Source organism: Vulpes lagopus, chromosome 17, assembly GCF_018345385.1.
Source record: "Vulpes lagopus strain Blue_001 chromosome 17, ASM1834538v1, whole genome shotgun sequence".
Classification (NCBI taxonomy): domain Eukaryota; kingdom Metazoa; phylum Chordata; class Mammalia; order Carnivora; family Canidae; genus Vulpes; species Vulpes lagopus.
Genome location: NC_054840.1, coordinates 20,307,831 through 20,335,386, shown reverse-complemented (window position 1 = coordinate 20,335,386; position 27,556 = coordinate 20,307,831). Strand labels below are relative to the sequence as shown.

Genomic DNA, 27,556 nt, shown 5'->3' with positions numbered 1-27,556 from the left:
AGATTGTCAAAAGGGTTATAATAATAAAATAAATAAGTATAATAATAATATAATATATAATAATAATATAATAATAATAATAATAATAATAATAAAATAATAAGTATATCCTAGATTACCTGCTCCTTGAAGCAGTTATGATTTTTTTTAAGTCTTCTGGTCATACACAGAAAAATTTTCTGTCTCGCATTATTGAAAATCTCTTTCTGGTAGTTCATTGCCTTGTTACAGTAATATTTATCTGTTATGGGACAGGGAATTGATCTTATACATATTGTATCCTCATGTTGTTATACTAAATCCTTGTGCTTTTCATCTCCAATATGATGGTAACCCTTGCCTCTTTTCCTCTACCTTGTTATTTTCCCTGGCACAGGGAGTAACCCAAACACTTCCCATATTTTGAATTTGTAATGAGATGACATTGGTTTAAATCCAGGCTCTGCCACTTGCTAGCTTTGTGACCTTGGAAAAGTTGCTTTTTTTCTTTTCAGACTTCCAATCTTCTGGAAAGTCTTTTCAGTAGAATGAAATACAGTGCTTCCCACTCTGTGGGCAGAAACAACCACATAAAGTTAGGACAACAAAGTTAGGACAGTTTAGGTAGAGTACATGTTTACTTAATTTGCACTTCTATCATCCAATGAATGGGAGCCAGGCTTGGCTCTTCCAGAGAACAGGATTCTGGCTCTGACATTAAATTGTTATTTGAGGGGATCCCTGGGTGGCGCAGCGGTTTAGCGCCTGCCTTTGGCCCAGGGCGCGATCCTGGAGACCCGGGATCGAATCCCACATCGGGCTCCCGGTGCATGGAGCCTGCTTCTCCCTCTGCCTGTGTCTCTGCCTCTCTCTCTCTCTCTCTCTCTGTGACTATCATAAATAATAAAATAAAAATAAATAAATAAATAAATAAATAAATAAATAAATAGTTATTTGACATGGGAGCAGTCATTCTCCTCCACCTCCCATCTCAGGACCTCTGTTTCCTGAGGTTAGGGTGATTACAGTAACCCCTCCCTTACTTCTCACTAACATTCTGTGGTCTCTTTCACTGTCACTGCAGTGTCATGTGGATCTTGGACGTTATCATCATTCTATGGGTTCCCCAGAGCTACACCTTGTAGAACTTCTTACGGACACATTCCTTCAAACTAATGCAGGGTGATACCTTCAGAGTCCAATAATTGAATTCCTCAGGAAGGAATCCAATCCAGGCTGAAATGAAGGGGGAGTGAGGAATAACGGCTGAGGCTTATTATTGACATGCTTAGCTGTTGTGTTATATTCTTTTTCTCTTTTGTCTAGGCCAACCCAGTGTAGGTATTATTTACTTTTGTCGAATCCCTCTATTCATGCAGTTGCTGATAATTAACAGAACTATTTTTAGAGGCATATTTAATTCTTCTGTTTTATACCTTATGTTTTCAAAGAGTTGGAATATGTTTCCACATGTTTGAAGTTTGTCCTGAGGATGTTTATTTGACCAGACTCTTTTTTTTTTTTTAAGGTTTTATTCATTTGAGAGAAAGAGAGAGAGATAGAGAATGCAAAAGTAGGGAGAAGGAGAAGCAGGCTCCCCACTGAGCAGGGAGCCTGACACGGGAGTCTATCCCAGGACCCTATGATCATGACCTGAGAGCTGAAAGCAAATGCTTACTGACTGAGCCACCCAGGTGTCCCTTGACCAGACTCTTGAATCCAGCATATTATGTAATAGAAAGTTAACAAGAGTTGGCACTCAAGAATTTTCAGTCTCTGCTCCATCATGATGAGCAAAATGCAATGATTTCAATGATGCACAGTATGTTTAGTAATATAACCTTCTCCCTTACTCCTGGACACATAGAAAGGTAACTAGCTTACTTCATTGTGTGGCAACTCAGGGCTTCTTCACCTCCATACTGTAGACATTTGGGGCTGGATCATTCTTTGTTGGAGGAAGGGAAGGCTTGTCTGTGTAGGATGTCTCACAGCATCCCTGGCCCCTTTTCACTGGATGCCAAGAGGATGCCTATTCCTCAAGATCTCTAACAAACAAAACTGTCTCCAAGCATTTCCAAATATTCCCCGAGGGTCAAAATCACCTTTAATTGAGAAGTTCTTCTTTATATGATTCATTTCCCTGTTTAAACTTCACAGTTCTCATCTGTAAAAGGAAAGCAACTTTCCCATTCAAGGAGTCATGAGTCTATATCACTGTCCTCTGTTGCCTACAGCACCAGATGTTCCTTTGTTTTTCTGCTCCTGTACTTTTGGAGTCTATTACGATTTACTCTATAAACAGGCCGGTTTTTTTTTTTTTTTTTTTTTAACTGAGTGACCAACAGAAATGTAGAACACAGAGCTAGAAACATTCAAGTAGATCATCTTGCCCAAGACAAGTTCTTTACCAGTGTGAAAATTCTCTTACCTTTAGATTAGCACAAATTCAAAATAATTGTCCCTACTCAAATTTCATTCAGTGACTCCTTTTTTGGCATATGTAGTATTCCATGCTTTATAAAATAATTTGTTGGTTACTAATGCAAAGCCATATTTAGATTTAGGTATTATCATTCCCCAAATAAGCACTCATGTTTCGGGTATTTTACCAAGTTTAGTTCATACAGAAAAACTGTTATGCCTTATTGTCTAAAACTACTGGTTTTAATTAATGTATATTTCCAAGAAAAGCATTTCCTTGGATAGCCACTCCTCAAAATCCAAAGTTTTTCTGAAGAAGGTAAATATATGAAAGAGTAACAAATCTATAATGGATTAGTTCAAGTAATTTGAAGAGTTAGTTGAGTACTAGAATATATATGCTTTATATAGCCCTTTGTTTCCATTTATAGCCTTTATTAAAAATAGGCCAATAATGGGATCTTTCTTATGAAGTTTAAATACACTGACACATGTAAAGTTCATAGAACAATAGAATCTGTATATAGTAGATTATATAAATATTTTTTTATTAATTTGCTTAACACTCACATGTTCAGATTACTTTGTGCATTGTAAGTAAAGGTCTATTGATTTTACTTGAACCAAATTACATTTAAATTGCTGCCAAGATAATTTTTTAAACAATATTTGAATACTTGGTATCATGTTTTATTATAGATATAGGATTATAGTATTCTGGATGTGATGATGATAATAAGAAAAATAGTATCTACTATACTTGTCTCATACAAATGGAAAAGAGTTAAAAATGAATAACAGACATTAATACAAGCAGTTTCAATTTAATCGTTATTGAATTATTCAACTTAACTGTTATTGAACCAACTGTGGACTATGGTTAAGTCCTAGGCACAAAATAACAAAATGGCCAACAAGATTCCTACTTTTACACAGCTTATAGTATGATAGGAAAAAAAGACCATTTTTTCTGTTGTTGTTGTTGTTGTTGTTGTTTTAACTCATAAATTCTTCCCTTCAGAAAAAATAGTAAGCCCCTCCTTTGTCCCAGGAGTTCCACCCTCACTGCCTCATTTTAATACTCAAAGCAACTCAGGTTGCTCTTAATACCCTGGCCTTCATCATGAAGAAACTAAGGCACAGAGAGGTGAAGATCAGCCTTGGGTCCCAAAACCAATACGTGGTTTTAGCTCACTCATTTCTCTTGACTCAAAGTCATTGCTCTTTTTGTGCAAGTCTCCACATACTACATGCTACCTTGGTGTTTGGAAAATATTTTATTTTTATTGACTTCATGCATGTGGCATTTGAACAATAAAAAAACCTAAATTCAAAGTTGTGACATATTCTTATTTTGTTTTAGAGTAGGAAAGGACGCTGGAGACTACATTTCAATGATTCTAAAACACCGAGTTTGGATTCAAGTACCATCAATTAATCATCCAGTTTTCCATTGTTTTGTCCACAGAATTGATGTAAAAAAAAAAAATCCAGAATGACTAAATGATAGGAAAATAGGACTTAGTTGCACTTCATCAACATAAATGTGATATCTCTGAGTAAAAAAAAATATATGATTATATACATTAAACATTTCTAGAGTTTGCAAAACTATAAATCTGTATTCTGACATAGTTTTGGGCATACCAATATTAGTTTGTTGAAAGCCACCTCTGTTATTATATAGAGAAGTTGAATCTTTTTTCAACCTGAAATAATATGGGGGGGAAAATGAATCCTCGTATTTAAGATTTTAAAGTTAAGTAGTTATTACGCTTGAGTTGTGATACTTTATACCAATTTTTACCAACTAGCTACTAAAGGAATTTAAGTCATCCCAGTTTGGCAGGGCTTTTTCTAGAAAGAGAAGAGTTTTGTGTGCTGATGCTGTTTTGTGACTAGGAACCACTTGTCTGATTGCAGTACTGAGTGGATAAATCCCCTTGTACCTTTCAGAAGTCTTAGTAGCTTAATCTGCATGGACATGTGAAGTGTCTGGAGTGAGCCTTGATAAAAGGTGGATCAACAGGTTGTGCAATAACTTGAGGTTAAATGCTTGCCCAGAGGCTCCTCTTGGTTGACAATTCTTTTGGTTTTTCTAATTGAGGTTGTTAAACAACAGCAGTAGAAGCAACATTGTGGTGATCAGAAACACAAGCAGCAATAATTTTTGACAGGTCTCCATCTTAGTTAATATGGCCTTTATAAGGAAGTGGTGCCATCATTTACAGGCTATTTTAACAAGCATTTATTGAACACCTCACTTTGGGTCAGGCACAGTGTATGGTGCTCCCCGTACTGTCTCTTTTGGTTATCACTAAATCACTGCTGCTTAAGCATTGTTATTATCCCAAAATTACAGATGAGAAAGGGAAGCCACATTTGGTTAAGACCAATAAATCTTCTAGTTGCAAATACAGGAACTCCAGGATAGGGTAGGTAGATAGGTATCACAGCTTGGGTGAGGTATCACCATTGAGAATCAGATATTCATGAGAACTATTGACCAGGCAGCCAATATAATAGCCGTGACAACAACATGGCTTATGCCCCTAGATGTGATCAAGGTAAATCTTCCATTTTCACCTCAATACTAATACATTGTAATGAAAAGAGTTGACACACAAATAGCTAGAAACAGGGCCATCTAGTAGCACTGACTTCTCTACTTCTTGAAGTTAAGATAGTGAGCTCTCTTACGCCCTTTAAATATTCCATGGATAATTTTATGAATGAGTATGGTATGTTAATAATCACAGTATACCATTCTAGGAACGTAAAAAGCCTTGGGTCATATTAATATATTCCAAATTTTCTTGACAGTCAATATAACACACAAATGATGTTGATGAACTATGGTTAGGCAGATTATCAAAGTCTACCCAAAACAAAGGATCTATGATTTGTGATTTTTTAAAGGGTAGTTAAGATGGGTTTCCAAGCTTTCTCAAGAGAGAGAGAGGCTTTGATGAGCGCCTGGGTGGCTCAGTTGGTTAAGCATCTGCCTTCAGCTCAGGTCATGATCCCAGGGTCCTGGGATGGAGTTCTGCACCAGGTTCCCTGCTCCACAGGGAGCCTGCTTCTCCTTCTCCCTCTGCCTGCTGCTCCCCCTACTGATGCTCTCTCTGTCAGATAAGAAAAAAAAAATCTTTAAAAAAAAGAAAGAGAGACTTTGAAACTAGAGATGGACCTGTGCTTACATATAATATCAAGACAAAGCTTGAAGCTATTATCTTTCCATAGTTTATGATAAAAGAGATTGAATAAGAAAGGCTCTAGAGATTAGTTTAAAGCTACTGTGTTCTCTTCTGCTGCCAGTTTATCAGCTCCTTGGAGTCAGTTATTACACCTCTTTAGGACTCAGTTTCCTCAATTGTAAAAAGGAGAAAATAAATTTTACCTGTCTCATATGATTAGTATGAAGATTAAATGAGCTAATGTATATAAAAGTCTTTAAAGTCTAACACAGAGTAAGTCTCAGTAAGTAATTGATTATTACCATTGCTGTGAATATTATTGTATTGGTCCTCAAGAAAGCTTTTGTTTTGTTTTGTTTTTAAGATTTTAATTATTTATTTGAGAGAGAGAGAGAGAGCATGAGCAGGGGAGGGGCAGAGGGAGAAGCAGACCCTTCACTGAGCAGGGAGCCCCAACTTGGCACTTGATTCCAGGACTCCAGGATTATGACCTGAGTTGAAGGCAGATGTTTAACTGACTGAGCTACCCAGACTCCCCTCAAGAAAGCCTTTGTATAGTAGATGACAACTCCAATAATTGATCCTAAAGAGTTATGTATGACAAAAAGGAATTAAGAATGTGTCTGTTTTTGTGAGGATATAAAGACTATGAAAATTCCTCTCTGAATATTTCTAAAACTCCCAGTTAAAGAAAGAGATAAAACAGAAATTTAGGGACACCTGGGTGGCTCAGCGGTTGAGCATCTGCTTTTAGCTCAGGGCATGATCCCAGAGTCCCAGGATCAAGTCCCACATCGGGCTTTGTGCTCTCCCTCTCCTTTTGTGCTTCTCCCTCTGCCTATGTCTCTGCCTCTCTCTCTCTGTCTCTCTGTCTCTCTCTGTGTGTCTCTCATGAATAAATAAATAAATAAAATATTAAAAGAAAAAAACAGAAATTTAAGTGAGGAATACCTGAATGAGAGATCATGGGAAAGTCCAACTGATTATGGGAAATTACTTCTCAGGACACCAGATAAAGGTGTATGAGAACTGATGTATAGTAACATGAGGATGTATATAATGTTTAAATTGAGCAGGAAATGTGAGAAGAATACAAAACAGTAATTTTTTGGATAATATTTACTTCTAAGGAGAGTAAAAATGGGGGGAAAAATCACAAGTTCACAAGGCCCAGTGGAAAGAAGCTTAAACTTAAACTTACCAATATGAAGACAATCCACTTTCTGTCATTTTTCAGGATAAGTGACCTTGGATAGTTTGCTCATTGTCTCTATACTCGTTTTTCACTTTTGCAAAGTGAGGATGATAATACCTGACACACAGTCATGATTAATAATGTTAGTTGAATGCATTTTTTTTGAAACTGACCTCTCTTTTGATTTGACATGAGGCTTTTTTCCCCCTCTGTTTTTCTTTTCCCATACAGATCAACATAAATGCACAATTTACTCTTAATAAGTTGGATGGGTGGGTAATTCTTCTACAGATTTGAAATTCCTGAGTGTGAGCATGTTTTTTTATGGGGCCTTAGAAATCCCTAATAGTGTATGGTTGTCCCAAGAACTTTCCTCATATGAGCACTGACAGACCTGTGCTTGTAGGTTAGGCCTGCTTAATTGGCCCTGGGGGCTCCTTGGTTCTGGAGCTGCCTAAGTGGGTTGATTACTAAGCTTCCAAAGGGCCTCTTGTTGTTTTAGTAGTTTCCCTGGGGGAATTAAAGGTTTTAACTGAATGTGAAACATCAGACAGAAACTGTAGGGAAGATTTATTGACAATGAATCTCAACTTTCCAAAAGTTCATTTTGAAACCAACTTCCTTCTCAGCCAAAATGATTCAGATTTGAAACCCTCCGGGGGCCTCTTTGGGACTTTAGAGCATTAGGGAGCTTTTTCCTTGCTGTCATAGATTATCTTTCCATTGTTTCTTGACTTGTTGAAGGGGAGATGTGATTGGTAAATCGTCTCTTCCCTTAGGGCCTCAAATTCTTTACTCATTCAGAAGATAAGTAGGACTCTACAATGCATTCCTCAAAGCTTTCTCCCCTGCATGGTCCTAGGCAACCAGCATGAGCCATGCCAAGGGTATACTGAGCAGGGTAGACGCCACAGGGACAGAGCCAAAAGAGAAGGATGAGGTTGAGCCTTGCTGAGAGTTTCCATGACTGCTATTCTGTTTTTAACGAAGTAAAGAGTCAGGATTAAGTAGAGCAAAAAGCACAGACCTGAATTTGAGTTTTAACTCTGTTCTTTGAAATGTGATCTTGGGAAACTTAACAAACTTCTCTCATGTTCCTTTTCCTCTTCTGTAAAGTGTGCATTGAATAATTTTTATCTCAAAGTGTTATTGATAGTATTGGAAATAACATGTGTATAAAGAAGAGTAGGAAATTAATAAATCACATCATTAACAACAGGTGTTGAGACTGACTCAGGCAGTATATGCCAAGCATTGTACTATGTACCCCATACGTATTTTCACATTAATCCTCTTGAAATCTGCACATGGGGTGCCTTGTCACTTTTATTTTGCAGATGAGAAACACCACATGGTGAGGCTAAATAACTTTCTGCCAGCCCATTGGTGAGTGGTACAGCCAGAACTGGAACCAAGGCTGACTCCAAATCCTGCCTTAGGTCCATAAACAACTTTCACTGTTCCTGCTTCCAGGGCTCCCAACTGAAGGTCTGCCTCTATGAAAAGGAAAAAATAAGGCCAGTGGCCACTGGTCTGAGTAGTTTATATATGACGGGATTGAGAGGAGAAGTAGAAGGGATGTGTACAGCTTTCATAAAAGTAAGTAGTTTTCAGAATCCAGCTCCTCAAATCCTAATGCAGAGAAGAGCCAGGAAGTATAACACGGCTCCATATTTTGGCCACACAGTCGTCACTGATCCACAGGAGAATTTAGACCTCTGTCACTTATATTTCTTTCTCAGAATAGAAGGAAACAGAGGCTCAAAAAGTGGTCATGATTTATCTAGAGTTTCACAAGTCAGTTGTTAAGAGAGCTAAGGCCAGAGCACAAGTCCCCAGCACGCTTTATGCAACCTCACCTCATCCTCTAACGGAAGGACCACAATTAATGACACAGCCTCAAGATATCTAACAAAAATTTTCTCACTGGAAAGAACCTGATAGCAACCACTCACACTTTAGTGTGAATTAAAGGTACTTTGTCGTTACCTATCCTGGAGACCATTTTTCTGGGTTCCTATTTGAACAGCCAAGCCACATGTATCTTCTGTCTTCTTACCAACCAGATTTTCCTTACACATTAGACTAGTCCTTTGCAATAGACTAGAGGAAGAAGAGCCTTTGTAGTGGCAAAGTGGTCAGTATGCTGGAGTGTGTATATGTGTAAGTATGTGTTAGCCCGCATGTGTGAGGGTTTCTGTCCTGCTCTGACTTAAAAGGTTAAGTAGCGAGGTCATGCTGGCTCATGCTATTTTTCTTTCCATGGGGCTCTTTTTTTGGTTCCCTACTTGGCAATGTTGAATTAACTTTTCAAGCCTCAGTTCCCATCATTTTGCTTGTGAAGCCATCCACAGCTTATAAAGTAGTTTCTTCAGCCTTTTAGACAGCCTAATACTTAGATAACATCTACCCACTGTTCAAATCTCAGTGTAATTGTCACTCTCAGGGAAATACCTTGACATCAGGCGTGGGCCCCTCTAATGCATGCTTTCATTGTGCCCTGTCTTCTCTTCTTCATGCACTTGTCAGAGGTCTATGAGGGCAATTACTCTGTCTCACTGTTGGCTTTCTCCCTCACCATGCTCTAAGTTTAAGGAGGGACAGGTCTCTTTTGTCCCGATCTCCATTTCCTCAAGACATAGTAGAGTGCTTAGCATAGAAGAATCATTCAATAAATATGTCTAGGTTGAATGAGTAGCATGTGTCACTTTGTACTATACATAAATTTTTGCACTTCTGGCACTATTATTGTGTTTTGTTTCCTTAGAATTTAGTATAATGTTGGCAATTAACAAATGCTTTTAAAAATTAGAAAAAAATAGTTTTTTAAATTCATATTCCATTTAGTTAGCATATAGTGTAATAATAGTTTTGGGTGTACAATATAGTGATTCAGCGTTTCCACACAACACCCAGTGCTCATTATTACAAGTGTACCCCTTAATCCCCATCACCTATGTCACCCATCCCCTGACCCACCTCCCCCTACCACCAGTTTGTTCTCTATAGTTAAGAGTCTGTTTCTTGGGTTGCCTGTCTCTTTCTTCCTATGCTTTTTTTTTTTTTTTTTTTGCCTTGTTTCTTAAATCCTACATATGAGTGGAATCATACGGTATTTATCTTTCTCCTACTGACTTATTTCACTTAGCATAATACTCTCTAGCTGTCATTGCAGATGACACGATTTCATTCTTTTTTATGGCTGAATAGTATTCCATCACACACACACACACCTTCCAGATAGATAGATAGATAGATAGATAGATAGATAGATAGATAGATATAGATATAGATATACACACACACATATATGGATAAACAGATATCCATACATGTATATACATATATACATACATTTATATGTATATTTTAATGGTTTCATGTCTCAAATGTAGGTCTTCCATCCATTTTTGATTTATCTTTGTGCATACCTTAAGAAAGTGGTCCTATTTCATTCTTCTGCATGTTGCTGTCCAGTTTTCCCAACACCATTTGTTAAGGAGACTGTCCTTTTCCCATTGGATATTCTTCTCTTTGTCAAAGATTAATTGACTATATAGTTGCAGGTTCATTTCTGGATTTTTCTATTCTGTTCCATCTATTTGTCTATATTTGCACCAGTATCATACTATTTTGATCACTTTAGCTTTGTAATGTAACTTGAATCCAGAATTGGGATAGCTCTAGATTTACTTCTCTTTTTCAAGTTTGCTTTGGCTATTTGGGGTCTTTTGTGGAAATTTTAGGGTCCTTTGTAGAAAAAAATAATTTTGAATGAGTAAAATGAATAAAAGGCAAAAATTCCTTTCTGATGGAAGTTTTATGAATTTTGATAAATCCACACAGGTTAAGAAAAACATTTGTAGAAGTGACATTTTTTTTCCTTTGAGAGGAAAAATACAAAAATTACAGAAATCTAGTGTTAAAAGTATTGTAATGTGCTATGATGTTTAGGTTTATATTTACTCAGTTGTATAACTGGGGAACTTCCCTCAAATGTTGTCCACATTGGTATAATGTTTTTATATATATGTGGTCATTAAACATCTTCCTTAGTGATTGGCAGCCCAGGTTTTCCATGCCTAAGCTGCCTGGGAAGGAGTACATTGTAGGCTAATGAGCTTGAGCTTTGGTATCAAAGCTTTGGTTATGGTCTCAGCTCTGTCACTTTCGGGGAGTGTCCTTTGGACAAATTGCCTAACCACTCTGCATCTCAGTTTCCTCATATATAAAATAGGGATAATAATGAAACCTACTTCATAGGATTGGTATCTGGGTTCATTGGATAATAAAGATTAATTGGTAATAAGGGTTGATAAAGCACCATGTCTGGTATGTAGTAAGTGATAAATAGGTTTGAGCTTAAAAAATAACAATATAGTTATCTCAGCTTTTCAAAAAAAAAGTTCTCATAATAACAGAATTTTTGCTATATAAAAGAATTTAAGTCACTAATTTTTAGGACTTTGAGACAGGAGAGAGAGGGCCAGGAAATCAAACAGATGTAAGTCACCTATCTCAGCAAGTGTTAAAGGCATTAGTTTCCATTAGTATGCGATATATAGGTCTTCAAATAAGCAATGTTACATCTAATAATAAGTCATTCACAAAATGATTCCATATGGTAACATCCTAATTTGTAATAGGAATATTAATACCTAAGAGTGGTACTGTGATTGCTAAGTATTTGGGTATATGAATTTCTGCTTATTTCTACTGAAGCAGAGGAGTAACATCAAGGCAATTCTGGGGAGTAGAAAAAAACCTATGCTCTGGAAATTTAAAAAGTAAAGGCTTAGCTCTTATCTAGAACATGGTATCCTTGAGAAAGGTAGAGTCCCTTATCTGGGGACTCATGTCCTTATTGATACAAGGAGAAAGTTGTTGATTGGTCTAGGGTTTTCATCTTACTTCTGAAGTTGTTTTTTTTTTTTTTTCAAATAAAACTTTACTAGGAAACAGAGACAACTCAATGAATACAATTTGAACTGCTTTTCTCAATAAAAATGAAGAAATAAATACAGAGCGACAAGCATTGGACAAGATCATCTTCAGGACTCTTTCCCTCTAACATTCTGCAATCTGTTTACTTGAAAGGTTCCAATCCTGGCTATACCTTAGAATTGCCTGGGGAGTCTGTGAAAAAAACTAATATCCTTACCCAATCCCTCCAGATTCTGATTTAATGAATCTGGAACCTGTGCACCAGATATATATTTATCTATTATATAGATAGATATTTTTCAGCTTTCCAGATCATTCTAATAGGCATCCAGGGAGTTAAAAAAAAAAAAAAGTATTAATTCTCAGACACACCCCTTCTGCACAACCTCTCCATATACATTTAAAGATCAAATGTTTAAGTGCCTGGCATATTTCAGTGAAATGATTAGACACATTTCAATGTTTGTATACTTTTGAAAGACATTCCTATAGAACAAGTGATTGTCTTGATCTCATAGAAACTTCTGCCATATATATATATAGATAGATAGATATAGATAGATTTATCACTGTATAAATTTCTACTCTCATTGAGTAGCTGCCAGCTGTGTATATATATATATATACACACACAGATACACACACACACACACACACACACAGATTTCAGCATTCTTTATTTTTAGCCTATGGTTGTTGCTACCTAAGAGATGTCATTACTATACTTAAGTTGCACCTTAGCACAGAGCTGCTGCCTTTCTTACCTGAAGAGGTCCCACCTCCCAAAACCTCTAGTGGGCTGGAGAGCATGTAGAGTTCATTTAAAAAAAATTTAATTTACAACATAATTTTATATTTGGAAAACTGAAAAGGAACCTATTATTTTCAAGACTCTCAGTAAGGGAAAATCCTTTTAAGGGTACAATGGATTCTCCAGGTGTGCGAAAGATTTTTTTAGATGTCAAAAAGTAGAGAGAAACACTGGTATAGACCTGAAAGGAGATCATCTGCCACTTTAAATTGCTCACACAAGGGGGGAAATATCAGTTTGCTGTGGTTTAACAATGCCATCAATCCTTTAACAGTAGACGTGGCACTTCAGAGCCTAGAACGTCTGAAAAAAAAAGGCCAACATTGACCTGACTTGCGAAACTAAAGAATTTATTGAGGAACCTGGGTGGCTCAAATAGTTAAGCACTGGACTCTTGATTTTGGCTCAGGTGATGATCTCAGGGTTCTGAGATCGAGCCCTGAGTCAGACTTCACACTGGGCATGGAGCCTGCTTAAGATTCTCTCTCTCCCTCTGCCCCTCCCAAAAAGAAATCAAAACTAAAGAATTTATTAATTCCATATTACACAAACATGTCTACCAAGCCAAGGACTTCTCTCACCTTGCTCTTAAATGTGCTTTTTAAATATGGAGAAAATCTCTACAGAACATTGTAATATTTTCCAATCACTCTCTAGTCTCAGCATTACCATCACCCAATCCAAACAATTTAGCACACAGGATGACAATTATAGTAAGCTTATTTTGGCAGGAAAATAGATCAGCTTGCCACTGTGACCTTAGTCCTTAATTCAGGTTTTTGCCCTAGAGACTCTTCCTATCTTCTGCCTGTGGGCTCTCAGCATCTTGTGACACATCAAGCTATACATCTGATGATGGTGTACTTCTTCTCCATCTAACACCGATAAATCAGACCCAGAATTACCTAGATCCTACTATCAGTCAGGCAAAAGGTAAATTTCTCAAAGACCAAGGAACACAGGTTATCAGCAGCTGTGTTTAATAGATAAGGTAGGGCCACAAAGAAGACTTGAAATGTTGCCTAACGTGCGAGCAGTTCTGACTCCAGAACCAGGCTGTTTCATGGAAAACCCAAACACGGCCCCCAAACAATGCTCTACATCTTGCATAATTTCACGCACACTTTCACACACAAGAGAAGATCCCGAAGTGTATATAACAAGTCTTGCTTCATATTACTTCATTATGTTTCCTTGAAAGCACTCTTGCTAGCCCACTTTCCTGAGATTTTAGCAATATGTAGACAGGGAATTTTAACTTTGCTGATAATTGTTGTCAATATTGATTATATTTTAGAACCATACTAAGCTATGATAATTGTTTTCAAAGATTTATTTCTTTATTTGAGAGAGAGCGCATAAGCAGGAGGGTAGGGGGAGACAGAGAGAGAATCCCAAGCTGACTTCTTGCTGGACGTGAGCCCAACATGGGGCTCAAGTCCCCGACCCTGCGATCATGACCCTAGTCAAAACCAAGAGTCAGATGCTCAATGAACTGTGCTACCCAGGTGCCTTATGATATGATAATCTTTAATAGCACAGGTTTATGATAACATTGGCTAAAAACAGAATTTTAAAAAACTACTTTTATGGCTCCAACAGTTTAAACATTTCTTCCTTCCAACATCTAGCTTAGATTCTTGCATAATATTTGAATAGCTATAATCACAGCACAGATAAAGTTGGATTAATTAAATATATCATATACACACTTACTTTTCTGAATTTAACAGAGTGATCTCTTAATGACTGTACATAATATTGTACTATGTATATTTGCTGGTAGATAATAAAAAACAATTCTTTCATGTTGACTTTTAGGTGAGTTACATATTTTTTGTTATTATTAACAATTGTCATAATCTGTACATTCATATATTTTATTTGTCTAAACATTTTCCTTTGGAAATAACCCCAGGCATAGGTTTGCTGTCTCAGAAGGTAGGATATGTTTATGATTACAGCATATTAAAATGTTTGCTCTTTTAGGTATTTCATAGTAAAACCTTATTAAGCAGAATGCCCCAAATGTAAAATTTTAGATCATTTTCCTGAAAATGATTATTTTAAAAATAATATAAATATCAATACATTATAAGCATTATAAATTAAAAATCAGAAGTGCAAATCAAAACCACTGGGTGATATCACCCCATACCTGTTTAGAATGGCTGTTATGAAAAAGACAAGAAATAACAAGTATTGTTGAAGATGTGGAGAAAAGGGAAAACTTGTCCACTGTTGGTGAGATGTAATTGGTGCAGCCATTATGGAAAACAGTATGGCTGTCTCTCAAAAAATTACAAATAGAAGGACCATATAATCCAGCAATTCACTTTGGAGTATTTACCTTCATTTTCATATATATTAACTCAAGAAAATTTACATCTGTATGTTTATCGCAGCCTTATTTACAATAGCCAAGATACAGAGACTACCTGTATCTGTCGTTGGATAAATGGATAAAGAAGATGTGGTATAAATATATACAATTAAGATTATTCAGCCATTAAAAAAGAGTGAAATTGACATTTGTGACAACATGGCTGGGCTTTGAGGGCATTTTGTTAAGTGAAATAAGTCAGACAGAGAAAGAAATACTGTATGATTTCATTAAAGAGTAAATCTTTAAACTTCTTATTAAGGGAAAAAATTCTAAAGCTATATATGATGATGAATGTAAAGTGGACCTATTGTGATGATCATTTTACAATCTCTACAAGTATCAAATCATTATGTTGTACGCCTGAATTTAATATATAGTCCTATGTAAAATATACCTCAATAAAAAAAAATTAAAAGTCAGTGAGACGGGGCGCTTGGATGACTCAGTTGGTTAAGGTCTGCCTTTGGCTCAGGTCATGATCCCAGGGTCCTGGGATGGAGCCCAGCTTCTCCTTCTCCCTCAGCCGCTCCCCCTGCTTGTGCTCTCTCTCTCTCTGAAATAAATAAAATCTTTTGTAAAAAAGTCGGCAAGACAAATTTAAAGCCCACAAATATACTTTTTTTTATAAATTTATTTTTTATTGGTGTTCAGTTTGCCAACATACAGAATAACATCCGGTGCTCATCCCATCAAGTGCCCCCCTCAGTGCCCGTCACCCAGTCACCCCCACCCCCCGCCCACCTCCCTTTCTACCACCCCGAGTTCGTTTCCCAGAGTTAGGTGTCTCTCATGTTCTGTCTCCCTTTCTGATATTTTTTCTCCTTTCCCCATTATTCCCTTTCACTATTTTTTATATTCCCCAAATGAATGAGACCATATAATGTTTGTCCTTCTCCAAATGACATACTTCACTCAGCATAATACCCTCTAGTTCCATCCACATCGAAGCAAATGGTGGGTATTTGTCGTTTCTAATGGCTGAGGAATATTCCATTGTATACATAAACCACATCTTCTTTATCCATTCATCTGTCGATGGGCACCGAGGCTCCTTCCACAGTTTGGCTATTGTGGCCATTGCTGATAGAAACATCGGGGTGCAGGTGTCTCGGCGTTTCACTGCATCTGTATCTTTGGGGTAAATCCCCAACAGTGCAATTGCTGGGTCGTAGGGCAGGTCTATTTTTAACTCTTTGAGGAACCTCCACACCGTTTTCCAGAGTGGCTGCACCAGTTCACATTCCCACCAACAGTGCAGGAGGGTTCCCCTTTCTCCACATCCTCTCCAGCATTTGTGGTTTCCTGCCTTGTTAATTTTCCCCATTCTAACTGGTGTGAGGTGGGATCTCATTGTGGTTTTGATCTGTATTTCCCTGATGGCCAGTGTTGTGGAGCATTTTCTCACGTGTGTGTTGGCCATGTCTATGTCTTCCTCTGTGAGATTTCTGTTCATGTCTTTTGCCCATTTCATGATTGGATCCACAAATATACTTTAAAAAATTTTGCTACACTTAATTTAATTATAAACTTACTACTAATTCAAGACAGATCTTAGTGGTACCTGGCTGGCTCAGTTGGTAAAGCATGTGACTCTTCATCTTGGGGTTGTAAGTTCAAGTCCCACATAGGATGTAGAGATTACTTAAAAATAAAACCAAGAGAAAGAAAGAAAGAAAGAAAGAAAGAAAGAAAGAAAGAAAGAAAGAAAGAAAGAAAGAAAGAAAGGAAGAAAGAAAGGCCATTCTATAGAATAGTCCTTCAATATTTTTGGTCACTAGTCATAATAAAATTATGCTGTTTGTGTAGCATATGTGTACTGTGCACGCACACACACATATATATACATAGACATGTAACTATCTATAAATTGAACCACAAAATTTCATGAAACAATACTGTATGCAATGGGATCTGATATATTCCAATTATTCCCTTGTGATTTATCCTATTCCAGTGTCATCCCTCGCATTTACATGATTGATCATTTTCTCTTCCTCTTTTCTTAAGCTAGCTATAGCTCACTAAATTGATTTTATGATCTTGACCAGTAGATTAATAAACAGTCTTTGAAAGCAGCCTTGACAATATGTACAACTTAAGAAAGTGATTTACTAACATTGCACTTCAATAACTATAGGCCCTATTTTTAACTATTTTATCCAGTTTCAGCAAATAATTTTTCTGTCAGTGTTAGTAGTTATGATAGTTTCATTTAAAGAAACCAACTTGTTTTGTGAATGAAAGTCTAAAAGAAACCACAGTCTTTCAGCTTCCTCTTTTGCTCATTAGCCAGAATCTGATTTTTGAGTCTGTCATTTGTAAATTCTGCGTCAAAATCCACACTCTAACCAATGGCATATAAAAGCATTCAGTTTGGCTGTTCAATTTCTTCTCTGGCCTGAATACATCTAACCTTTGAGGAAAAATTCAAATGGATATACTTGCTGAGATACAGTATGCACAAGTGGCTGGGAGAGCCTGACACGGAGCAGACTTCTAGAGCATGTTTGCTGATCACAAACAAACAGATTACAAAAGGGAGCACATGCAGGAGTGTGGAGAATCAACAGGCCAGGGGCTTTTTTTGTGTGTAATGTTTTCCAACTTTTAATCTAAATAGCCTTTTTTTCCCCACAAAAGAGTTGATCTATGAGTTAGTTATCGCTTTATTTCACAAGCCTCTGGCTAACAGAAAGATTATATTTCTGTCTAACCTTTTCTTTGTTCCCTTGTATTTTTTTTCTTTTTTCTATTATGGGTATGAAAATCTAAAGCTGAAGTACAATGTTAAAAGATTAATTTGTCTTTGTTTTAATTCATCCACTGCATGTAGTGGAACATGTAGTAAATAGAACACTGGTTTTTTTTGTTTGTTTGTTTTGTTTTGTTTTGTTTTTGTTTTTTGGGGTTTTTTTTTTTTTTTTTGCTTTATTTAAGAATTACAAAAAAAAAAAAAAAAGAATTACAGTTGCTTTTTTATTTATGATGTCTTTATAAACATTTCCTGGATAATTAGTCTTGTCTTTGATTTATCACTCCAAGGAGGATACTTTGAGATCATACAGGGAAAGCTATAATAAGAGATGATAGAACTCAAGGATTATAGTCCTGCTTTAAGGATTTGGTCATACAACTTAAACTTTGTCCCCATTTTCTCTATCCATACGATGGATACTTATAACCTTATATTTTGTTAGAATACTTTGGAATTGAATAAATATATGTATTGATAAATGCTCTGAGTTATTAAAATAAAGACATCATTATCATATTATTTACTTAGCAATAGCAAGAAAAATGTGTCACACCTCAGATACCAAGTACTTCCTTGGGTCTATTATGTTTCTTTTAAAGTTTTTATTTATTTATTTGAGAAAGAGAGAGCACAGAGAGAGAGAGAGCAAAGAGCACAAGGGGTGGGGAGAAGAGCAGAGGGAGAGGGAGAACCAGACTCCCCACTGAGCAGGGAGCCATACTCAGGGTTTGATCCCAGGACCCCTAGATCACGTCCTGAGCTGAAGGCAAGCACTTAACCAACTGAGCCACCCAGGTGCCCAGAATCTATTATTTTAAAAAGAAGTCTATTTTATACTGGACTTACATGACACTATTGAGTCATGGAGGTTTATGGATGTGTTGGGGGAGTAGGATAAGGGAGGAAAGGAAAAGAGAAAACACACTGAGTGTCCCTAGGTGTCAGACCTTGTAAATATACTTTCTCAGGTTAACTCTCCTAACATCCCCAGTGGATATAACCTATTATCCTAGAGGAGGAAAACATAGCTCAAAGAGGCCACATGAACTTGTCCTTACCTCACGATATATACGTTACTGAGCTAGAATTTGAACCCCACTACAAAATTCAGCTTCATAGGAAACCACGAGGTTTCTCAACTTCCAAATTGCTGCTTTGGAAACATCTGTTTGCAGCTAAAATAGGAAAGGGCAGGGCTAATTTAATTAAAAGAAATAATTTATAATATTATCCAAAGACATTTCATTTTTAGCTTCCCTCAATGTTTCCATTACAATTTTAGCTGAAGATTTGGATCATTTCTTATTTTATCTTGCAGGTTTGGCCACTCTAGTTCCTGGACTTATAAAAATACACTTGCTAAAGATGAGCTAAAGGGCAAGACTTATACTGAAATTTCTCTGCTTGGTTATTTGTGTAATTAAAATGGTCCTTTGGGAGAGTGACTGGAGGTTGAGTTGGAAGGGGGAAAGCTTGACTGAGTTAGGGAAATTCCAGATGACAGGATTGCCAGATCTCCTGCTGACCCTGTCTTGCCAAACTCCACCTCCTGCTCTTGTGCAGGTGTGTGTTCCTTAAATAGTGATGTCTACAAATCAAGCAGTGTTAAAATGCAAAGCAGGGGGAATTCCTGTGCACTGGTTGCTGCCAAGTTCCTAGAGTTTTAACAGCGCACTCACCAAACTGCCTCCTTCCCCTCCAAAAAAATATAAATAAGTTCAATATCAAGAATGTATTCATCAATTAGAGTGCCTCTCTGTTCTCTTGGAGGGTGTGAAACTTCTGTAAACGCATCAGTAATGGTAGCCAAGTCTAAGGCAACTAACTCTGTGTGGGTCTTGTGTTGTCAGAGATAAGGCTTTTGACCTTGATGTTGCCACCAGTCTTCTAGTTGAGACAAGGACTATTACCTCATCATCTGAAACAGATTTTCCCGTCTATGATTTGGGTGTAGCGCTTTTCAGAAACCTGCCTTGTAGAATTTAGGGCCAAGAACCCGGTTGCTACTGCTCAGGAGAAGGATGAAAGAAAGATCTGGGTTTTAATTCAAGGGTATATACAGAGTCTATATGTGTGTCCAGCACTATGCTGAAGGAGATGGAGGATGACAACATAAGAAAAAGCTATTGTATCCTAATAGGACTAGTGTGAGGTATGCTCTAACCAGGGGTAGACAAGAGCTGTTACCATGTGAACAAGGGTAAAAAGTTAAAAAAAAAAAAAATTGCAAATTCTACCCGGAGGGCTTGGAGAAGATTCAAAGAGGGAAGTAACATTAGCTCCATGTCTTGAAGGATAGAGAAGATGGAGGCACTTCAGGTGGAGGGAAAAAAAGGCAAACAAAAGTACAGAGAATAGAGTTTAATTGGGGAGGGTGTATTGCCTTGTGTTAAGATGGTAGCATTATAACTGCATTATAATATACACGATATTGTCTGGCAACTAGAAAAATAATATGTGGACATACTGTCTCCATTTGGGTCCATCTCCTTATTTCATATTAGTTGGATTCTTGCACTGATGTCCTATGTCTTGTGCTTATGGCCATTTGAATTTGTGACCCTGGGCTTGAATAAAGAATATGAGGGCAGGAGGTGGGTTGATGGAACTTCTGTAATAGGAGGCTCTTGATCTGGGTGTTGGTGGATCAGGGAAAGAGCGAGAGTATGAAGGATAAAGTGGAGAAGGTCTGGAGGCCCCGGGATAAAAAGCAGTAGCTAGCTGGTAGGCAGAACTTGAGTTTCTTTTGGAGAGTTATAGGACCCAAGCTGGACAAGGAAAATATAGGGCAATTCAAATTAATGTACATTTATTGAGGTTATACCTTGCACCAACACTGCTAATAGGCACAGTGGTGGATATTGAGATACAGTAATACATTGCCCTTGTTCTCAATTATAAGGAATGGAGACAGACACATAAGCAACTATTGCACAAGGCAGAATGCAGTAATAGCTAGCAGTTTGCCATGGAAGAATGGAAGACAGATTTATTTTGACTGGAGAGGGATAAGAAACATTTCTGAAGGATTATATTTGAGGTGCCATGTAAAGATTAGCTAGGTCACTAATTTGTAAACAAATATGACTGAAAGAAAGGAAAGGATGCAAAGAAAGAGGCCATCAAATGCAAGAACTATTTCAGGAGACTAAGTTATGAATTATATTTTATTATAAGATGATATTAGATCATCAAGCATCTTCAAAGCTGTGCCATTGAATCTGGACTTCAAACTTAATAGGGAGCCATTAAAGATATCTGCCATAATCAAGTCAATTTATAAACTCCGGGGTGCTGGGGGGCTCCATTATTGCCATATCTTATAGCTCTAAGAAAGAGCTAGGTTCGTGTGGAATTTCCCCAGACCACCATACCATCAAAAGATAAGTCAGGATCAGAATTCCTTCTTATTTGGCTTAAAGATTAGATATGTATTGAGATGCACAAACCTAGCTCCTTAATATGGGCTGATGGCCCCTCCATCTCCACCCCCACTCTTGGGCTCTTAGAGCATTTGATTTATTCTCTGTATTTCTGGCACTTAACACACTGCCTGGCAAGTAATAGGTACTCAGTAAATGTTTGCTGAATGAATGGACAAACTACTAACTTGTTTTAACAAGTGGGGAAGAGCCTGGTTATCAGTGCTTGAGTAAACAATCTACACATGAGCATCTGGTTTTGAGCGGGCCTGAAAGCTAGCCTTTGATATTTCCTCTTTGGTCTTTGAGTTCTTGGACAAATAGCTGGTTTTCCTGAGGTGAGTCTCCTTCATTTGAAACAAATTTATCTTATCCCAAACCACCAGAAAGCAGTCTTCAACGTGCTACACCAGCCTCAGGGGACTGATCCAGTTGCAATTTCACAAAGTCAAGCTTCCCATCTCTCTGACTTACTTCCTTTTTGAATTTTGAAAGGAGCGGAGATTAAAGGCTACCATAAGATAACAAAATATATTTCAAATCTTTCTCTTATAAATACTACAGATGAACAATTAAATTACATATGGATTGCAGTTTCATATGCAGGGTTAATTGAGCAAGTTATTAAATTTCTAATATTATATTAAATAATGTATTTCCTGGAAAAATTTTATATCCCTTTTTATAATTGCAACTGATGCTCTCTTAATCTTTACAATTGCATATTATAATAATAAACATGCCAATGGTAATGAGTGCACATCAGTTTTTAAGTCTTTTAAGAGACTGTACAAATCACTAATGAGGAAATATTTGATCAGGTGAAAAGATTGCGTCCACCAGAGAAAGAGTGGTTAAGGCTTTGTCTTTCATTCTCTCTGAAGCATATTTTTTAAAGTTTCCATTTTTTTAAACACATTTTAAATCTAAAAGCAATTTGGGGGAGAGTTGGTTTCCAACTCTCCAGTTTATGTGAGATACACATGGATACTCAGTGGTATGCTGTTGGTACCTGGAATTAAATTAAAGACACCACGTGGGCACCCTAGATGGCTCAGCAGTTTAGTGCTGCCTTCAGCCCAGGGCCTGATCCTGGAGACCCGGGATCGAGTCCCACATCGGGCTCACTGCATGGAGCCTGCTTCTCTCTCTGCCTCTCTGTCTCTCTCTCTCTCTCTCTCATGAATAAATAAAATCTTAAAAAAAAAAACACCACGTGAATGGAATTGTGTATGTGTGATCGATGGTAACACAGTATTCTTACAAGTTGGAATGTGGAAAAGGAACTATTTCTAAGTGTTTTCTCTTCAAGTTCTGGGCTCATTTCTTCCTTGCCATGACATTTTAAAAGGTGCTTCTGTTCCCAGTCTTCTCTCCTAACCCTGGTGTTCTGCTTGTCCTGAAAACCTACTGAGACATATGCCAAGAGATTAGGTCTCAGCTTATGTCCCTGGGGTCATCCTTTCACATAGTGCAGGCCCATTGCAGAGATATCAACATTCAAAGGACACATACAGAAAAACAAGAAAAAAGAAATCTTGCTTTGGCAGTTTCATTAAGGTGTAGGCTTGTAAGTTAGGTGCTTGGAAATCTTGAGAAGTTTCCTTTATGTAAACTTTGGCACTGTGTGACTGACTCCTTTTGTGTCTTCAAGATCTCTTTCAAGATTTCCTTATTGGTGTACATGACTGTCTTTGATAGATTTCCCTTGATTAGCAATCATCTTTGCATCTTTCCAAAGTTCTCTCAAAAATGAGAGGCCGCTAGGTTCTTAAGAGGGAGTATGAAAAAAAAAAGTGGTAAATAGATGTCAAAGCTTTCATTCAGCATGCACCTTAGAACTGAGTCAATTTTACACACACACACACACACACACAGACAGGAAAGTCACCTTTTTGAAAAAGTGGGACCTGAAAACCAAAACCAAAGTCCAAAGAGCGATTTGTTGGTGTGTATTTAGCAAACTGTTTTTATTTCCATGATTGACTATATTTTCCATCTTCCATTAAAGTTAGATGTGGCTATGTGATTTGGTTCTATCAATGCAATATGGACAGGAGTGCTGCTTCCTATGTCCCCACTTCCTAAGATTACCATAAGATCCTTCTCACACCTTCAACCTTCCTCTCTTCTCTCCTCCCCTTTCCTCCCTTTCCCTCCCCTTCTCTCCTCTCTCTACTTATAGGCTGGATAGGGAGGACCCAGAGTAAGTTTTGGAGGCCCTAGAGGATAGTCTGGCCTGGACAGAGGATTCTGGATCTTTGAGTCACTGCTAATAGGAAAGCTGCCTGAAAGGAAATGTCCTCCTAAGATTTTGTGTGAATGTGAAATAAAGTCTGGCTGTGGCATTTGTTTTGAGATTATGGCATTTATTTTCCACTGTGGTTAGCTTTTACTGTAAAACAAGGATCATATAGGATATTTTCTGATCATTGAGAAGATGAAGTTTTCAGGGAGGATACATTTGGTGTCTCTACAAATGTGCCTTGATCAGCATGAATACCTAATAGGTGTATGTCTGTCAGCCAAAGATTATTTCAATTACGTACTGACACTGATGGAAAATGACTGTACCTGTAATAAGGTCACAAGTGGATTCCTGGGTGGCTCAGTTGGTTAAGTGTCTGCCTTCGGCTAAGTGTCATGGGATTAAGTCCCACATTGGGAGTCTGCTTCTCCCTCTACCTCTCCACCATGTCTGTGCACTCACTCACTCACTGTCTCTCAAATAAAGAAATAAAATCTTAAAAAAAAAATAAGGTCACAAATGCTGAGTCTGAGACCAGCCCTATGGTGGTTTTGGGTCCAGCCATCCTGGTATATAAATCTGATGCTAAAAATCAAAGCAGTGAGCTGTGTATAGAATTTGGGCACTGTACATACACCACAATGAATCTTAATGTGGAATTGTGAAGATTTATCACGGTATACATTTCTGTGCAATGGTTTGGGTTGTTTTTCTTTTGTTTAAAAAAAATCAAGAGACCATAAAGCTGTCTGAGAAATAACTGTAAGTCTCTATGGAACCAAACTATGCTTCTCATTATAATTGCTGTGACTCATCATTCTTAGGGGATGGGAATTTCAAACCACAACTTAGGACAGTGGTAGCCATTACCTACCTTTTATTGAGTAGCTGCCAGGATCTGGACCAGATACTTTATTCTTACTGAAATGTACTGCATTAGATATTTGTATCTCTGTTCTCCAAATGAGGAAACTGAGGTTTAGAAAGCTTATATATAACTTGCTCAAGGTCAGACATTTGCAGTGTGGCAACATCAGGATTCCAAAGTTCATGTTCCCAATCAGTTCCCAAAGCTCCCATCATAGACCCTTAGAATCTTTATCTTTAATTATATTAGATACTCCCCTTTCATGAATTATGCTCCCTTTGTGAAATATATTTTTATTCTCTCTTCTTGAGTGAGGCCATACCCCAAGCGATAGCATATTTGTTCAAGACAATTTTGTTGTAATAAATTTACATCATAAGATTTTCTTAGATTCTCAGTCACTAGGCTTTAAATACATTGTGTAAATAATATGATGATTTACATATTTTTGTCAGCCTTTACTTACTTTGAATTCCAAAATATAATGGAACTGTTCCATGATCACCTGTCTATTAAAGAGATAGAATTTACCACTCTCCCCGCCCCCCCCAACTCTGTACCAATAGTGGATTGGTTTCATTAGAAGAACTTTTCAGCTTTCATCTCACTCAACACAGTGGAGAAGCAAGAAACCTATAGCTTTTATTGCAATGGGTCTGAAGGATTTTATGGTAGCCTGAATTTTATAGCCAAATATTTGAAAGTTAGCCAAAATAAAAAGTTATCTTATTGGGGTGCCCAGGTGGCTCAGTCAGTTAAGCATCTGACTCTTGGATTCAGCTCAGGTCATGGTGTCAGGTGTGGGATCAAGCCCCAAGAGAGGCTCTGTGCTCAGTATAGAGTTGGCTTGTGATTCTCTCCACCACCCTCTGCCCTCTCCTCACTCTCTCTCTCTCAAATAAACCAATTCAATCTTAAAAAAAAAAAAACTTACCTTACCCACATTCCTTCCTTCCCCATAATGGCATTCATCTATTGAAATCTCTCTTTAGTCCATCTACAAATCATAGACCTCATCTCCTTTAAGAGTGAGTTACGGGGAAACGAACTAGGGGTGGTGGAAGGGGAGGAGGGCGGGTGTTGGAGGGGAATGGGTGACGGGCACTGAGGTGGACACTTGACGGGATGAGCACTGGGTGTTTTTCTGTATGTTGGTAAATTAAACACCAATAAAAGTTAATTAAAAAAAAAAAAAAAAAAAATAAAAATAAAAAAAAAAAAAGAAAGAAAGAAAGAAAGAAAAAAAAAAAAAGAGTGAGTTACCAGAATCTCCAAGAATCTTTACTCCTAATTCATAACCATTTATTGCAATAACTTGCTAAAATATAGATGTACACATGTACAAAGTAAATACATGGATACACACACAGTGTGTTCTGGCCTTAAACTGCTCCCATGTTCCGGCATCCCTAAAACTAAGTAGTTGTTGTTACTCCATTTAATAATCTAACGGACCCACAAACACATGCCCTCGTCTGGACCAATCACAGATCATCTCATAATAGATAATATCCTAAATATCATCTTTCCCATGGATCAAAGCACTTATTCGCTTGAGAGAGGTGTCAAGCCATACTTGCAATTTAATAACTTTGAAAAACAAACAAATGAATGAAGTTGTTTTGATAACTAAGATGCAGGAGACTTAGCTCCAGATGGCAGCCAACTGGTCCTAAGGCAAGGTGGGTAGAATGGCAAGTGAGAAGTTATACTGTTTTAAACAGCTGCACTATAGTTTTTTTTCACACAACTAGGCTACATTTGATTTTTTTTCTATGCTCAATGTAGTCTTGTGACCTCACAAGCCTGCAGGTCACAGAGAATATCTGAAATCGGGATTATAAATATCCTATGTAAATGAGGTTAGTCTCATTAATCAAAAGTAATCATGTTTGTCCAATCCCTATGTTGTTTATTGCTTCTGTAAAACCTGGGAATGAGGACTGAGGAGATCTGTTCTGCACTGGATAAGCCCCGTCCTCTAGTGCAGTTTTCTTTGCTTCCTCTTTCCTTTTAGCCTGAAATTGGATCCACTCTCCAAAAGTTGGTCTACACACTGAGCTTAGAAAGGGAAGACAAAATTCGTAGCAATGAGGAACATATATATAAGGGATAGAACAGAGAAGTGCATTTCTGTGGGAAAAGGAGAAAGCTTGCACTGTGATCTATTTTCCTCAGGCTCCGAGAACTAAAATTAAAAATTGATAAAGACAGATAACAGCATGATGGGCTGCCAATTGGAAAAACAGGAAGTGCTCATCTGTAACAGAATCAGCTATGAGGATGTGTCACAAGCATCAACTGGGGGTGGACTTAACACCATTGATTAGCAAGGGTCTGGAGGGAAATCCCAGAGACGACATTGCAGCGATCATAAAACCATAAGACCATTCTGCTCCTGGTATCCATAACTTCCTTTCATCCCTGTTCCTAGGGCACCTGGTTTAGCAGCAGTCTGTAGTGTTACGTGGCCCAGCTCAGCAACTTCTTAGCCCTAAGCTTCTGAATTTGCTTCTACAGCAGCCATCATGTCCCATTTGTCTCCCTGTTCCAGTGCCCAGCCGTCACACTTCCATAGGTGCTCTTTTGGCATCTCATTTGTTAGAAATCTTTTTATACCCCAAACCATTTTTATAAACACTCCACTTGACCAACCCTGTGCCTCCTTTGTAATGTGAAATCTTCATGATTATGCAGTTACACTTTTATTTTTAAAGTCATGGTCAGCAAACTTTTCATATAAAGGGTCGAACAGTAAGAATTCCTAGCCTGACAGGCCACACAGTCTTTGTTGGAACTACTGGACTCTGCCCCTGTGATGTGAGAGCTGCCTTGGACCGTCCTGAGATGATGCACAAAGCTGTGCTCCAAAGCGCTGTCCAGAAACAGACAACAGTCATTTAGTGGGTGGTAGTTTGTAGACCTCTGTTTTACCAGAAAGTGTTCCACTTTTTTTTTCAGTTAGGTTTCCTTTGAGAGTCTTTCTCTATGGAATTATACCTCTCCTTTCCTCTTTGAACTCTTTGGAAATCTTCTCTGAAATGCAGATAAATGTCTTAAAGATCATCATGCTTCATTTATCTTTGGTCCTCTGACCAGTCTGGGTTGGCTAAGTGGTGTGGCATTTAAAAAGCACGGAGCAATCAACTACACCTTAAAAGAATTTTCATTTTTCACATGTGTTTAATTCCATCTATTTTATTTTTTCATTATTTATTTATTTTTTGCTCTTTAGATGGATGTTAAAGAAGAGTCAGTTCACAGCCTTGAGGAACACATTTGTACCTTTCTTCTTTTCTCTTCAGGTTTCACAGGTTGCTCTATTAA

The 27,556-nt window shown here is 37.6% G+C and overlaps 1 protein-coding gene across 6 annotated transcripts in view; it reads left to right on the top strand.

The window, feature by feature from the left end:
• The window catches only part of TP63 (tumor protein p63), a 221,487-nt gene that overhangs the window by 35,029 nt on the left and 158,902 nt on the right, over positions 1-27,556 (top strand). The gene's annotated exons all lie outside the window — the stretch shown is intronic.